This window comes from Rattus rattus, chromosome 6, assembly GCF_011064425.1.
Source record: "Rattus rattus isolate New Zealand chromosome 6, Rrattus_CSIRO_v1, whole genome shotgun sequence".
In the NCBI taxonomy this organism is placed as follows: Eukaryota; Metazoa; Chordata; class Mammalia; order Rodentia; family Muridae; genus Rattus; species Rattus rattus.
In genome coordinates, this window is record NC_046159.1 from 130,514,372 (window position 1) to 130,527,998 (window position 13,627).

The following is a 13,627-nucleotide window of genomic DNA, read 5'->3' on the forward strand; positions in this document are numbered from 1 at the left end:
TAAAACAAAAAATATCCCACAAGAGCACATACCAGTTCACATATATATTTGACACATTATTTTTTTATGAAAAGATCCATCCTAAGTCCCTACTGGTATAAACAATTCTTTGATGAACTTACCTTTGTACAACCATGCAGTTATCTCCTTGGAAGTAGAAATGATACTCATGTCAGTAACTTTCATTCCTGTTAAGTAGAAAGGATGATTACTTCTGAAAATATACTTCTTATTTGGGGCTCAAAGCTGACTGGATTGTGCTATTTAAAACACAGATAAATCCCAGCCAGTATTGTCTGTCTGATATTTAATGTCTCAAAAAAGTGTATCGATGCACGTCAAAGCTCTTTGGAATAAGAAGACAGCTACTATTAGTTGTCTGAATAATATCCTTTTTACCTTTCTAGCACAGTCTCGGTAATTTGAAGGGTGCTGATGTATCCAGCTAAATTTGTTTACTTCCTTAGACTCTTGGTCGTTATGTCCTTCCATGTGTTCCTAGGTGAGCATAAGAAAAGTTTTATGGAAGAAGTGTCCTTTAAGCACTCTGACTTACATGTATCCATTTTCTCAAACAGGGATGTTGTGATGGTAACTTTGATGATCAGCTTGATTAGATTAAGGAACACCTAAGATTCTTTCTCCCGACCTTATCCCCTCCCCTCTCCTTTTCAGGGAGGTCCTTTTCAGAACTTGGAGAAGAATCTCCTTTTCACCTGTGCTACCTGAGAATTTCCTGGAGCCACCCCTTGCCATAGAAGAGGATCTGGAGCTGTAGAGAAAAGTATCACGATTGAAGACCTCAGTGGCTGAAGGCAAGAGGAAGACAGCCCAGGAAATGGTGCAAGCAGCTGGAACAGATAAGACAGCGTGTGACATTTGTACTGCACAAGGAGGACCACACACTAGGAAATTGTCTGCAGTACTTAATCATGAAGAACCCAGAAGCGGAATTTCGCAGTTACTCTGTGGTCTATCCTTCGGAGAGCAAAATTAATTTGTGAATTCAGAGGTAGGTACACTTCCAATTGTTGAGCCATTTCAAAAGGGCCTGTTCGAGCTCTTGAATATCTGCCGGCATGTGCTTGTCAAGTTTGAGGTTGGCATAAAGGACTTGAAAGATCAAAAGGCAAGTGAAAACCAAACCCACGTTCTGGTGGCACCTGTAGGGTACAAGCAGGACCACCCTCATGATGGTGCAGAACCCACACCTAGAATTTGTGATTGCAGCTTGTTCTGTCCTACAGGAAAATATGGTTCTAGCTGTTGACCCATCACAGCTGTTGGAATCTCTGAAAGTATATTCACCTAATAAATTCTCTTTGTTTTGTTTTGTTTTGTTTTTGTTCTTTAAAGGAACACCTATGAGATTACTGAAGCATACTCCTGGGTGCATCTTTGAAGTTATTTCCTTAAGCAATGTGATACTGAGGGTGTGATTCCTTCATGGGTTCATAATATTGTGGCATTGTGGTGGTGGTGGTGGAAAGTAAGCAATAGCACCTTTTAAGGACGTGGGATGCTGGGGGGTGTCTTTGAGGGGTATAAGTCTCCTTGACCCCTTCCTATGTGCTGTACTTTTCATAGTCCAAAAAACAAAGAAGATTCTCTAATGTACAGTCCTGATGTTAAAGCACATGAGGCCAGGCGACCATGGACCAAACTCTCTAAAGTCATAAGCCAAGGTAATATTTCGTCCTTTAGGTCATTTCTGTCCTGTATTATGTCACAGCAACAACAAAGTATTCCACACAATGCAAAGACAGAGCAACCATCTTTCCAGTGCAATAATGAAAGTTACTGGCTCTATTATTGCTGTTGGAAGAATAAGGTACATGGGTTCATTTTTGCTTTGGAGAGCCACCTTTCCATGTCTGGCCTGGCTCCTTGTGGACTGTTGTTACATAAGGAAAAGCAAGCGACTCTTATAAGAGGTTTCATTAATTGGGTTTGTGTCATAAACATCGAATGCAGTTTTTACTTGATAGAATAAGATAGGTGATCGCTCATCCATCACTATAAAGAGAATTTTTGCATAGAGATAGGAGATGGAAATAAGAGACTTACAATGTAGATAAACAACAGTACAGCATTCCCTAAAGATTTACTTTTATTTTACCCCAGTGTTAAACATATTAACCTGGCCAGGTATGATGATGGCACACACACTTAATCCCAGCACTCAAGAGGCAAAGGCAGGTGGATCTCTGTGACTTCAAATCCAGCCTGACACACATAGAGAGCTCCAGGCCAGCCAGGGCTTCATAGTAAAACATTCTCTCTAAAAATAAATAAGTAAACAAAAATAGATAAATAAATAGGTATACAAATGATTTTGTAATGCTTAAGTTCACAGTTTAAGTTAACTTACATCCACTCATCAGGAAATTGTAAAATACATCCTCAAATTCTATAATGCATCTTCCACAGTTAATTCCTTTCCCCTTACAGTAGACTGTACTTAATGACTTGTGTCATGAACAGAATGGGGTTGCAGTAATGTGGTGTGACTACTTGGAGGAGTTTAAACAACGAGGGCCAGCTTTCATCCTGTTCTTTTTCTTGAAGCACTTGCTGGGGAAAGAGCCTGTCATAGGATCATTACAAGACTTCTGAGGCAACTTACTGAGAGGACACCTCAGTAAGTAATTAAGTTCTTAAGGATAGCAGTTAACAACCACACAAATCATCTTAAAAGCAGATCCACCAGCCCTAGTAAGCCTTCAAATGACCAGACACATGTGACTTAATGTTCCTGGCCAACATCTGTACTATGAGTCACCCAACTAAACTGCTCCCAAGTTTCTACCCCACAATAACTGGGATAATCCATGTTTAAATAATTGTTTTACACCAGTAAGCTGGGGTGACTTGTTATGCAACAATATGTACATAAGAGCTGGGTATAATAGGATCTCCTACAATCCCAGCATATAAGTAACTGTTTAATCCTTTGTTGTATGAAGGGCTAAACCAATGAATGATGTAGAGTAGATCTACCATACTGTAGTGTAGTCTGCACAATACAGGCACCGTCTTTGATCCCTAACATCTATGTTCTATAATGTTTTTAAAATAAACTCATAGAAATCAATTGAGAACCTCTGTGAAATCTGGTAGTCACAGTTCTTGAATATTCCATGGCAAGTAGAATGTACAATCATTGAAACTTACATGCTATTATCTGACTAATCCAACCCTTCTTAATCTCATTTTTTCCTTCTCTTTAGTTAGGGACAATAATCGGAGTCTGCATATGCTACACATACAGACAAGCAAACAGACACATAAATAAAAAAACAAAATAGTAAAATAAATTCTTTTTACAAGTTTAGATTGATCAAGTTTACTTTTTAAAAAATAAATGATCATTAAATATTATGTGTGTGAATGACATGGAGACTTTCCCTGAAGAGGAAGCATCTTACTTACTGATTCATATATATTTGTACAATTATTCATAACAAGCAGGTTGGATTTAATTGGGTGGTAGGATGATAGTTTATTATGTGGCAGACTTCATTTTATTAGCCTGTTGAAAATTTATTGTGCTTTAAAAAGAATACCTAATTATGACTGGCTGCTTTTCCTTTTGAAAAAGTTAATTTGTAACAAGGTCCTGTGTCTGCCCTTCTTTGCAGTACAGTGGTGTGTAAATATTCCTAGTTATAAACAAACATTTAACCAATCTGAAGAGTTTATTGTGGAGCAAAACTGTACCCAATAAAAGAAGAAGCATGTGTTGATGTAGTCGACTGTCCTCAGTGCTGTGATGTTGTGACAATATACTAGGGACCTGAAAACAATATCCCACACACACCAATATTTCAAATGTCTCCAGGAATCCCATGCTGGGATCAAGAAAAGCTAAAGCCCTGTGCCAGAGGAAGAATCCCCCCTCCAGAAGAGATTTCATGCCGTTCTGAGAACATCTCACCAATCAATACATGCAGGTGTCCCACCTTCTGTTCCGTGCTTCTGCGAAATCGTAACTGCTATAGGGAAAAGTAGAGAGACTCTTAAATTTTTTCCTCTGGTTTTGGGCCAAATTATAAATAAATCTGTGTTCCTACTCAAAGTTTTACTCCCTATTTTCTTTTGAGAAACAAAATGTTAAGGTGTTGGGTTTTCAGCCCCAGGTGCCTGGTGTCAGCAGGAGTAAGCTAAATCCTTCAGATATAATTCTTCTTTTGCAGTGGATTAATTCTGAAGTCTCCCTGCCTTTGTCCTATAGGTGACTCCCCTTATCAACAGGAAATAGGTTTCAAGACCTTCAGTACTCAGCAGAAATAGCACACAGGACCAAACCCTGTGTATACTATGTTTCTCCCACAAATAAACAGCCACGACAAAATTTAATTTATAAAGTAGGCATAGGAAGAGATTAATAATAACTAATAAAACGGAATAATTATAATAGCATACTATTAAAAGTTGGTCTTCATCCCCCAATCTTATAGTACCTTAGAAAACTCAGCATGCAAGTCTCTCTTCTTACTAAGAACTTTCACCTTTCATTTAAAGGAAACATATCTGGCTTTTCTTTGCTGCATCCACAGAGTTAGAATCATTATCCTGGCATTTCTGAGGCTACTATTGAATGCAAAGAGGGTCCCTTCAAGATGAGCAGTGTGTATGGTGGTGACCTGACAGACATCATAGCTATCAAGTGTATAGTGGGCAACTGGTTTGCACACTGCCGATGTGCTAGACAAAGATGGACCAGGACGGCAGGAGATTTCATCACACGAATTAGGTTGATGCACAAGCAAAACATTTTAATAACTTATTTCTGGGAATTCGCACTAGTAATTTGGGGCCATATTTGAGAAGAGGTAAGGAGGGCCCCACCACCACTGTGAAATGGAGTAAAGGAAGGCTGTTTTATACTTGTTTCTTGCCTTCTGCCTTTTAGCCATCTGTTTAACAGCAAACCTGTAAACTACTGCCTCACTAACACTGGATTGTTTGTGGCTGTGGGTGATCTCTGCCTAGGAAGGAGCATTTTAAGAAAGAGAGAACTATAGTACTCTTTTGCAATATCAAAAATAGAAATAAAAGATGAAACTAGGGGCTGGAAAGAGGGCTCAGCGGTTAAGAGCACTGACTGATCTTCTTCCGGAGGTCCTGAGTTCAATTCCTAGCAACCACATGGTGGCTCTCAACCATGTGTAATGGGATCCGATGCCCTCTTCTGGTGGGTCTGAAGAGAGGGACAGTGTATTCACATACATAAAATAAACATAATTAAAAATAAAAATATGAAACTGAGGAAACCAAGTGGCAGTGACAGAATCCTTCCAACAGAGCATCCCTTCCCCTCTGGAAAATTCTAAATGATATTTATTCCTAACAGCCATACCTTGAGAAGGGGAGGTTAGTGTACTTTCCAACTTGACTGACACAGGAAGTGTTAATATGGGGAACATGGCAGTGGACAGGAAAGACTAAGAACATGTAGAAAATACTCTCAACCCCAAGGGAAGTGACTGAGCATGACTCACACACTAGGTTGACAGCAAAGTCTGTCACGTGTGCACCAGAAACTGGTGTTCTCTCTGTGTCTGCTGCTCCTCAGGGCAGGCTCCCTGACATTATGCTGTATTGTCTAGCTTCCTGGTATAAGAACCACAGTGATCCTCAGCTGTTTTCATTGGTAGCTCACCAAAAGCAGAATACATTTGTGGTAAAGAGAACAGGTGACACTTTGGTTTCAAATCCTGTTTTGAAAGCAAAACAGTAATGTGCATACTGACTGGTTCTGTCGTCGACACAGCCTCACAAATTTCAATGCATAGCATGGGGACTGTTTTTTCTTTTCAGTATGGGTTTTTAGATATAAAGAAAGATAGCCTTTATCGCATTTATTTAATTACATCAATTTCATTTTTGCTTGTATTAGTGTGGTAACTCCCACGCACCATGTCATGTGGTAGGAGTCAGAGGACAACTTTCAAGAGTCATTTCTCTTCTTTCACTGTGAATCAGGCTTCGCAGGGAGCCCCTTTACCCACAGAGCCACTCAGCCAGCCCTGTAGTAGGCATCTTTAGGGGTTTCTGTACCTCCATTGAGAAGTACCCCATTCCTCAGCTCTTCTTCTCTATGTTTGCCTACAAGTTGGTTCCCATAGTCATGTCTGCAGAGAAGACTTTCTTCCTACTTGCACTGCCCTAGTAGGCATATATTTTAAAATTTGTTTGTTCTTGTTAAACCAATTTGAATGGATTTTTTTCCCCATTCTTCCACATATATTTTGGCAGAAACAGGAAATCACCCTGTCAGCAGGGGGACTGAGAGAGTTGGGAGCCAGTCTGGATTTTGTATGAAGATCCTAGCTCAATAGATATAAATGAGTTAAACAACAACAACAACAACAAACTGAACGGATTTTTATTAAAATGAAAATATATGTAACGATATATCTAGCACTTTATTTAGGAGGGATGTGAGTAGTTCTTTGTAACGTCTGTGAGACAAGAAGTGGAAAGCGCTGGTTTAAGGAACAATACAAGGCTTAGGAAGAGCCCGGAAGCTTAAGGGCAATCAAGCAGCACAGGAAGAAGCTCCAGGTCCTTGTCCTCCTGTAGAAACATCAGAAAACTAGGAACTGTTAAGCCAGCTCGGGGGAAGCCCTAGCAAACAGTCCAGCCTTCACAGCAACCAGCTAGGCCCCGACACAAGAGAAAGGCAGTTGAAAGCCCTAAGGACGTTTCCTGGTGATTTTGCTGCCCTCCCTTATTGCTCTCCTCCACAGGCTGAACCATTAGCAGTGAGTCAGATACAAAGAGGCAACAGTCTTAAAACTCTGGCAACTCTGCTTCAGATGACGTTCCAGAAGGGACAAAACAGACTTCCTTCTCAAGTGAATGAGTCTGTGTGGTCATTAGGAGACAGGACCTACTAACATAAGTAAACCACAAGGGGTGGGCCTTTGAAGGTTATGCCCACTCTGGTTTTTCCTATTTTTTTTCCTGTGTTTTATAATCTACCATAATGTGAGTCCTCCCTACTACATACTCCCATCCCCACAGATGGATTCTGCCGCCCTGCTCTAGCTATCACAGTGGACTGAAATTTCTCTGCCACCATGAGTCCAAATAAACCTTTCCTTTCTTACTTAGGTTGTTCCTGCTGGGCACTTGGTCGGAGTAATGATATCAATGAGTAGTACAAATACTATTCAACACTAAAAAGAAAGAAGCTGCTGAGATATGAAAAGATATAATGGAATTTTACATGCATATTATTAAGTTAAAAAAGTGATGTCAAAAGACTACATGCTATTTGATTTCAACTAGACGACTTTATAGAAAAGGAAGAACTATCCAAAGTGACCAAAGGTTGCTGGGAGTTTGGAAGGAAGGTGGCATGAATAGGAAGCATGAGTAGGAGATTTGAAGCAGGGCAGAGTATATTTATGATATTTTATATAATATGATATATATGATATATTTATATGTACATATATAATATATCTATGATATTATAATGTGAGTATGCATCATTATACGTTTCTCCAAACTCATGGAATGAACAACAGCAAAGATTCCACCTAATATAATCCAATGAACTTAGTACCTATAAAAGAGACGACAAATACAAGTGTCCCTTATGGGATATTAAGGGAAAATCCTCGACAAAGCATTGGTAAACTGGATCCAAGAGTTAAAACAGGAACAGCCTGAGCCATCAGTGGGCAAGGAACTAGAGTAGACCATTCTCCAAAAAAGAAAGATGTCCAATAAGCACAGGGAAGAGATGCAGTGTCCTTAGTCACTGATTTAATATAAATCAAAGATAAAAGGAGGTACTATTTCACACCGGAGAGATACAAGGTAAAAATATACAAAGTAGCAAGTTTAACAAGGATGTGGAGCAGCTGGAATACTTATACATCACTAGTAGGAGCATACAGTGGTCCAGACGCTGTGTAAAATGAATAAGCGCTAACACAGGACACGGCAAACATGTCAGCTACTTTTGTGTCATCTATGACAAGTTACCTGACATAACACCTTAATAGAGTCCGAAGTTATTTTGGCTCTTGGTTTCAGAGGTTTCAGTTCATCATAGGTGTGGGGCGGGGGGCAGTGGGGACTGGTGGAGAACTCACCCATGGTGGATCAGGCACAAAGATGAAGAGTGGAGTGGGAGTCAGTACAACTTTCAAGGGCTGTCCCCAGTGACTTACATCTTCCCGCTGGACCCTTCTTTTCAAAGTTGAGGATATACTTCCACTGTATCCTAAAAGTGCACTGCTAGCTGGATACTAAAACGTTCAGAACACGGCACCATGCAATCCACTAATTCTTTAAGGTGAGCATTAAAAAGTGAAAGCATTAAATGAAATTATATTAATTAATTCCTAAAAAGTGAAAGCAGAGGCAAGATGAGCTATCTGTCTATGAACGTTCACAGTGACAGGATTCATAAAAGCCTGAGATGACCTAAGCACCCAGCCAATGATAGCTAAATAAACAAAATGTAGTGTGTTGGACATTTGGTTGCTGTGATGAGATAGTGACCTGACACAAAAAAGCTCGAGGGGTGAATGATTCCTTTTGGATCATGGTGGCAGAGATTCGATTTCACACGAGGCTGGATCTGTTTTCCTGGCTCTGAGGTGAGGCAGTACACCATGACAGAAAAGCAAGGTAGAACAGGACTGCTTACTTCTAGAGCCAGGAATTCAGGAACAAAATATAGCCCTCAAGACCGCTGCCCCATCACCTTGAAAGCACGGAGCCACGGAGATGATGGTAGTGACTGTCAAGTGTTCAGCCCTGTCACCCTTGCAAAGCCTAGGGAACAGGGGACTCTGCAGAAGAAAGTTCAGAAGAACATTAGAGCCAGAGCTCAGGAAGGAGGGCTGCAAACGCCATCTTCTAGACATGATGTAGCTGTTGTACTCACAAAACTCTGCAGTCGTAATTGCCTGTACAAGATCTGCTCAAGACTGCAACCATCCTCACGCCACGTAACCTAGATGGGCCAGGAGCTCACAAGACCCCAATCCTTTCTGAGGAGCTACAGGCAGTAAATACTTTCTAGGAGACGGGAGTCATCTTCTTTAGTGGTACAACCACTAGTAAGTTGTCCTCACTCAATCCCCCACTCATGTTTATGTAGGCAATATCCGGTAAAGGAAGCAACAGTCCCACACAACCACACACAAACATTAAAACAGAAAGGGTTGTCGAGAAGAAGAGGGTTGTTTGGACTATAAGGGAGATATGAGATGATATATATATATATATATATGTGTGTGTGTATATATGTATATATATATGTGTGTGTGTATATGTATATATGTAAATGTGTATATACATGTGTGTGAAATTGTGGGAGATTTTTTTATTAAAAAGAATATTTTCTAATAATCTGTTTCTTTAGCTGGTCCTCACCTTCTAACTGGTTCTCAGTCTTCCTAACATTGTGACCCTTTATGTAATTCTCATGTCGTGGTGACCCACGTAAAATTATTTTTATTGTTCCTTTGTAACTGTAAGTTTGCTACTGTTATAAATTGTAATGTAGACATCTGTGTTTCCTGATGGTCGTAGGTGACCCCTGAGAAAAGGGTATGTCCCCAAGGGGGACACAACCCACAGATTGAGAACCACAGTTCTAGAGGTTTCGGTTCCTTCGAAAATAGCACCACCAGCTGGACACCATGCCCTAGACACATGTGCCTGTAAAGAAAAATACTACCAAGATGCTGATGTTCCAAACACACTTCTTGTTTGGATCATGTCAGTGATTTTCCTTGAAGGAGGACTGCAAGCCTGCGTAGTTCCATGAAATGACATCTTGACTGAATAGAGTAGGATGTTAATAATTCATCAGTCTTAACTACCCTCTTTTGGGAATGAGCAATTGAGACTCTAGTAGTTCCTATAATCTTATTTTTAAAATTTTGTCTATAATTTCAGATTATGTATGTGTAGCATGTAGCAAGATATATTTTTGTTGCTGTTTTGATGTTGAGACATCTGGCTACGTAGCTGGTATTACAGGTATGTGTCACAATGCCAGGCTGCAATACAGCATTCTTTTTTAAATTATATATACATATATTCATTATTTTATTTATTTACATTTAGAATGTTACCCCGTTCCAGGTTTCCCCTCCGCAAACCTCCTATCCCCTCCCCAAACTCCCTCTCCCATCCCCATCCCCCTGCTTCTATGAGGGAGACCCCTCCCCCAACTCCTGCATCACTGCCCTAGCATTCCCCTATGCTTGTCCTCCCTATGGGTCCCTACATGTGTACTCTTTGGTTGGTGGTTTAGTCCCTGGGAGCTCTTGGGGGTCTGGTTGTTTGATATTGTTGTTCTTCCTACTGGGTTAGTCCTTCCCCTAACTCCTCCATTGGAGTCCTGGTTTTCAGTATGATGGTTGGCTTCAAGCATCGCAACTGTTTTGACTCTGGTAGAACCTCTAATGGGATGGCCATACCAGGCTCCTGTCAGCAAGCACTTTTTAGCATTAGCAATAGTGTCTGGGTTTGGAGTCTGCAAAAAGGATGGATGGGTAGGTGGGGCAGCCTCTGAATGACGTTCTTAACAATTGATTTACCCGCTAATCAACTGTCACACATACGGAGGGCAGTTAATCTCAACATGCCATTCTTTCCATGTCAAACTATAGGCTGGGCTATGGCAAAACTTTTTAGAAATAGGAGCTGTTGCTTTTTTCAAGGAACTGTGTTGGTTGTACTTGGCATGTCATCTCATGGGTATACACGCACCTTTCAGAAAATCCATTCCAATGACTAATCAACACAGATTGTTGTAAAAACCAGTTCCCAACTCCCAAACTATGGTACATTTGGATTTTAAAATATTTTGAAGGTCAGCAAGATGTGTCAACAGATAAGGGTGCTTAGGAACAGGTCTGCCAACCAGAGTTCAGTTTCTGGGATCTACAGTGAAAGAAGAGAACCACCTGCCAAAATTTGTCCTCTATCCTCTACACATGTGCATTCACACATATATCACATACATACACACATACATACCTACATACATGCTAATACACACATACATGTCAACATACATACATGCTAACATGCACACATACATGCTAATATACATGCATACATACATGCTAATATACATACACACATACATACCTACACACATGCTAACATACACACATACATGGTAACATACATGCATGCTAATATACATACATACATGCTAATATACATACATACATACATGCTAACATACAAAGTAGTAAATAAAATCTAAAAAATATATTTTGATACATGGTTAGTTAAACCCATGGATATAGAACCCACAGATATTGAAGGGTTACTACATACAAATATAGCACATACATATGTGTATATAACAGGAGGTATCTCTACGAGGTATGTAGGAATCTCAAACATGGAAATTGACATGCAGACAGATTGAGAACCCTGCTCAGTCCACCTGCAACTAAGCACTAAAGCAGCAAAGTTAAGGAGCTGGAGATATGTCTCAGTAATAGAGATCCCTCACTGCTCTTCTAGAAGACCTGAGTTTGGTTCCTAGCACCCACATCAAGCTTATATATCTTCTATAGATTGTAAATACAGTTCCAGGGAATCTGACCCTCTTTGGCCTCCATAGACATATGCCTACATGTGGCCAACGTTGACTCAGGCATGCCAAAACACACACACACACACACACACACACACACACACACACACACACACACACACACGTATGCATGGAAGCACGCACAGACACACATCTCTGTACCCACAATTTTTATAATTACAAAAAAAATTTCAGCTCAGAGCTATGTCTAATGCACCTGGGAGGGTGATTTCTTATTTGCCTTCATGCAACACAAATTGTAGCATACACTCATGGAGGGCTGGGATGCAGACTTAATTAAACTAATCAGAGTCAAGTACAAGGCTCTGCAGTAAGTCACTGGAGGTTAGAGATGGCTCCTCTAGCCTCACGCTAGCCTCCCATTTAAATTTTAAATTTTCTGACTTTAGAGAAAAGATGTCATTTTAACATTCCAAAGAGTGAGTGAAGCTCTACAAATGTTCAGAGAAATACAATGATTTCACACCATTCTTCAGCTCTAGCTGGGAGAGAGTAACTGGCTTGGATATTCCAAGTTTTGTTGGAAAGCAATGTGCAATGGAGTTAATTCAATAGTAACACATGGAAACCGTTTTCAATTTATCAAGTCTTCTGAAGAGGCCTTCTGGCTGGGGCTTAGGGAATAGAGAGAGAGCAGTAGGATTCGTGCCTAAGAGGAGCACGCTGAGCATTAAGACAGTTCTCAGATGAACTGCTTCAAAGGAAGGAGAATATCGTTGATTGAAGAAATTGCTTAAAATGCACATGTCCGTAGTCTAACTAAGCGTAGATAATGAAGAAAGACAAGATTTGACAGAGGTTGGGGGAAAAAGGAAAGCAATATCAGAATATGGGAAACCCCAAGAAAGAGGCTTACTATGCTTAGAAAATAAATAAAACAAAATAACAAGAAGTCTTTCCATTCCAGAAGATGATAAACACTAAGCTAAGAGAACCAGAAGCTGCATTATATATAAGTAATCACAATCTGGATTATAGAACAGTGCCGCATCAGAGACCTCATGGACTGGATTGCTAGGCTCATGGTTTAAAACTAAGCCCATCTTCAGGTGGAGATAAAATTACAAATTGCCCCAAATGTGCTCCTAAAAACACACCGAACAACTAGAATAGTAAAAACCATAATCATAACATCCTCCAGGAAACTAACTGAAAAAAATGTCCCCATCACGTCAGAATGCTAGAAGCTTTGGCCCCGTGCCAAACCACAGACAACAGTTGAAGCTGTACAGGGCTCGCAATATAGAGTTAGCATCTAGAAAGGAAAGAGCAGTCGTGTGAGCAGTGCAGTATGGAAATTGCCAACAAATTGTTAAATCAGAGAGGACATCACTCTGAGGGTCGCAGCAACCATTGTGAGAATGTTGCTGGACAGGAAATGGCTCCAAGCCCTAAGATATCAGAGAATGAAATTTAAAAGTTCTCAACCAGACACCGAGCAACTACAGAGTGACCAGTAGAAAGTGGGATGGTTTAAGTACTCAAAAGCACCCTCGGAAAAATCCAACTAAACCTCTTTATTGTGGAAAACAGTATTGCTATTCTTTGTTATGAAAAAGAACACATGAAGAGAATTTAAAGTGAGGACTGACGTACAAGGGAAGGAAGACAACCACTAGACACTGGGAGGCAGAGGTAGGAGTTCAGAGGAGGCAGAGCTCTGAAAGTGAGTATCACTACACAGAGAGCACATCTACATCTGTATGAAGTCCATCTATTAATCAGTCACCCTATGTTGTGGTTTGCTGGTTTTTCTGCTCCCTCAAAAGGGGTGCCTGTACTCAGGTGAAATCTTAACTGGTCAGGTAAGGCTAGAGCCTGTGATTGGGCAGTGGAAGGAGGGGACCCAAACTGAAAGTTTTAGACAGCGGAAAGAGGAAGAAGAGGTGGAACTGGAAAGAGAAGATGGAGCTGACTCACGTGGTCTGTAGAAGCCGGAAGTAGCAGGGGATTTCATAGATGGGAAATAGAGTAATATAAGGTACATTTGCCCGATCTAGGTGTGCAGCT

General features: G+C 40.4%; 1 pseudogene; it reads left to right on the forward strand.

The window, feature by feature from the left end:
* Window positions 1-331: 331 nt before the first annotated feature.
* LOC116904455 lies at window positions 332-1,334 on the forward strand (annotated as a pseudogene).
* The last annotated feature ends 12,293 nt before the right edge of the window (window positions 1,335-13,627 follow it).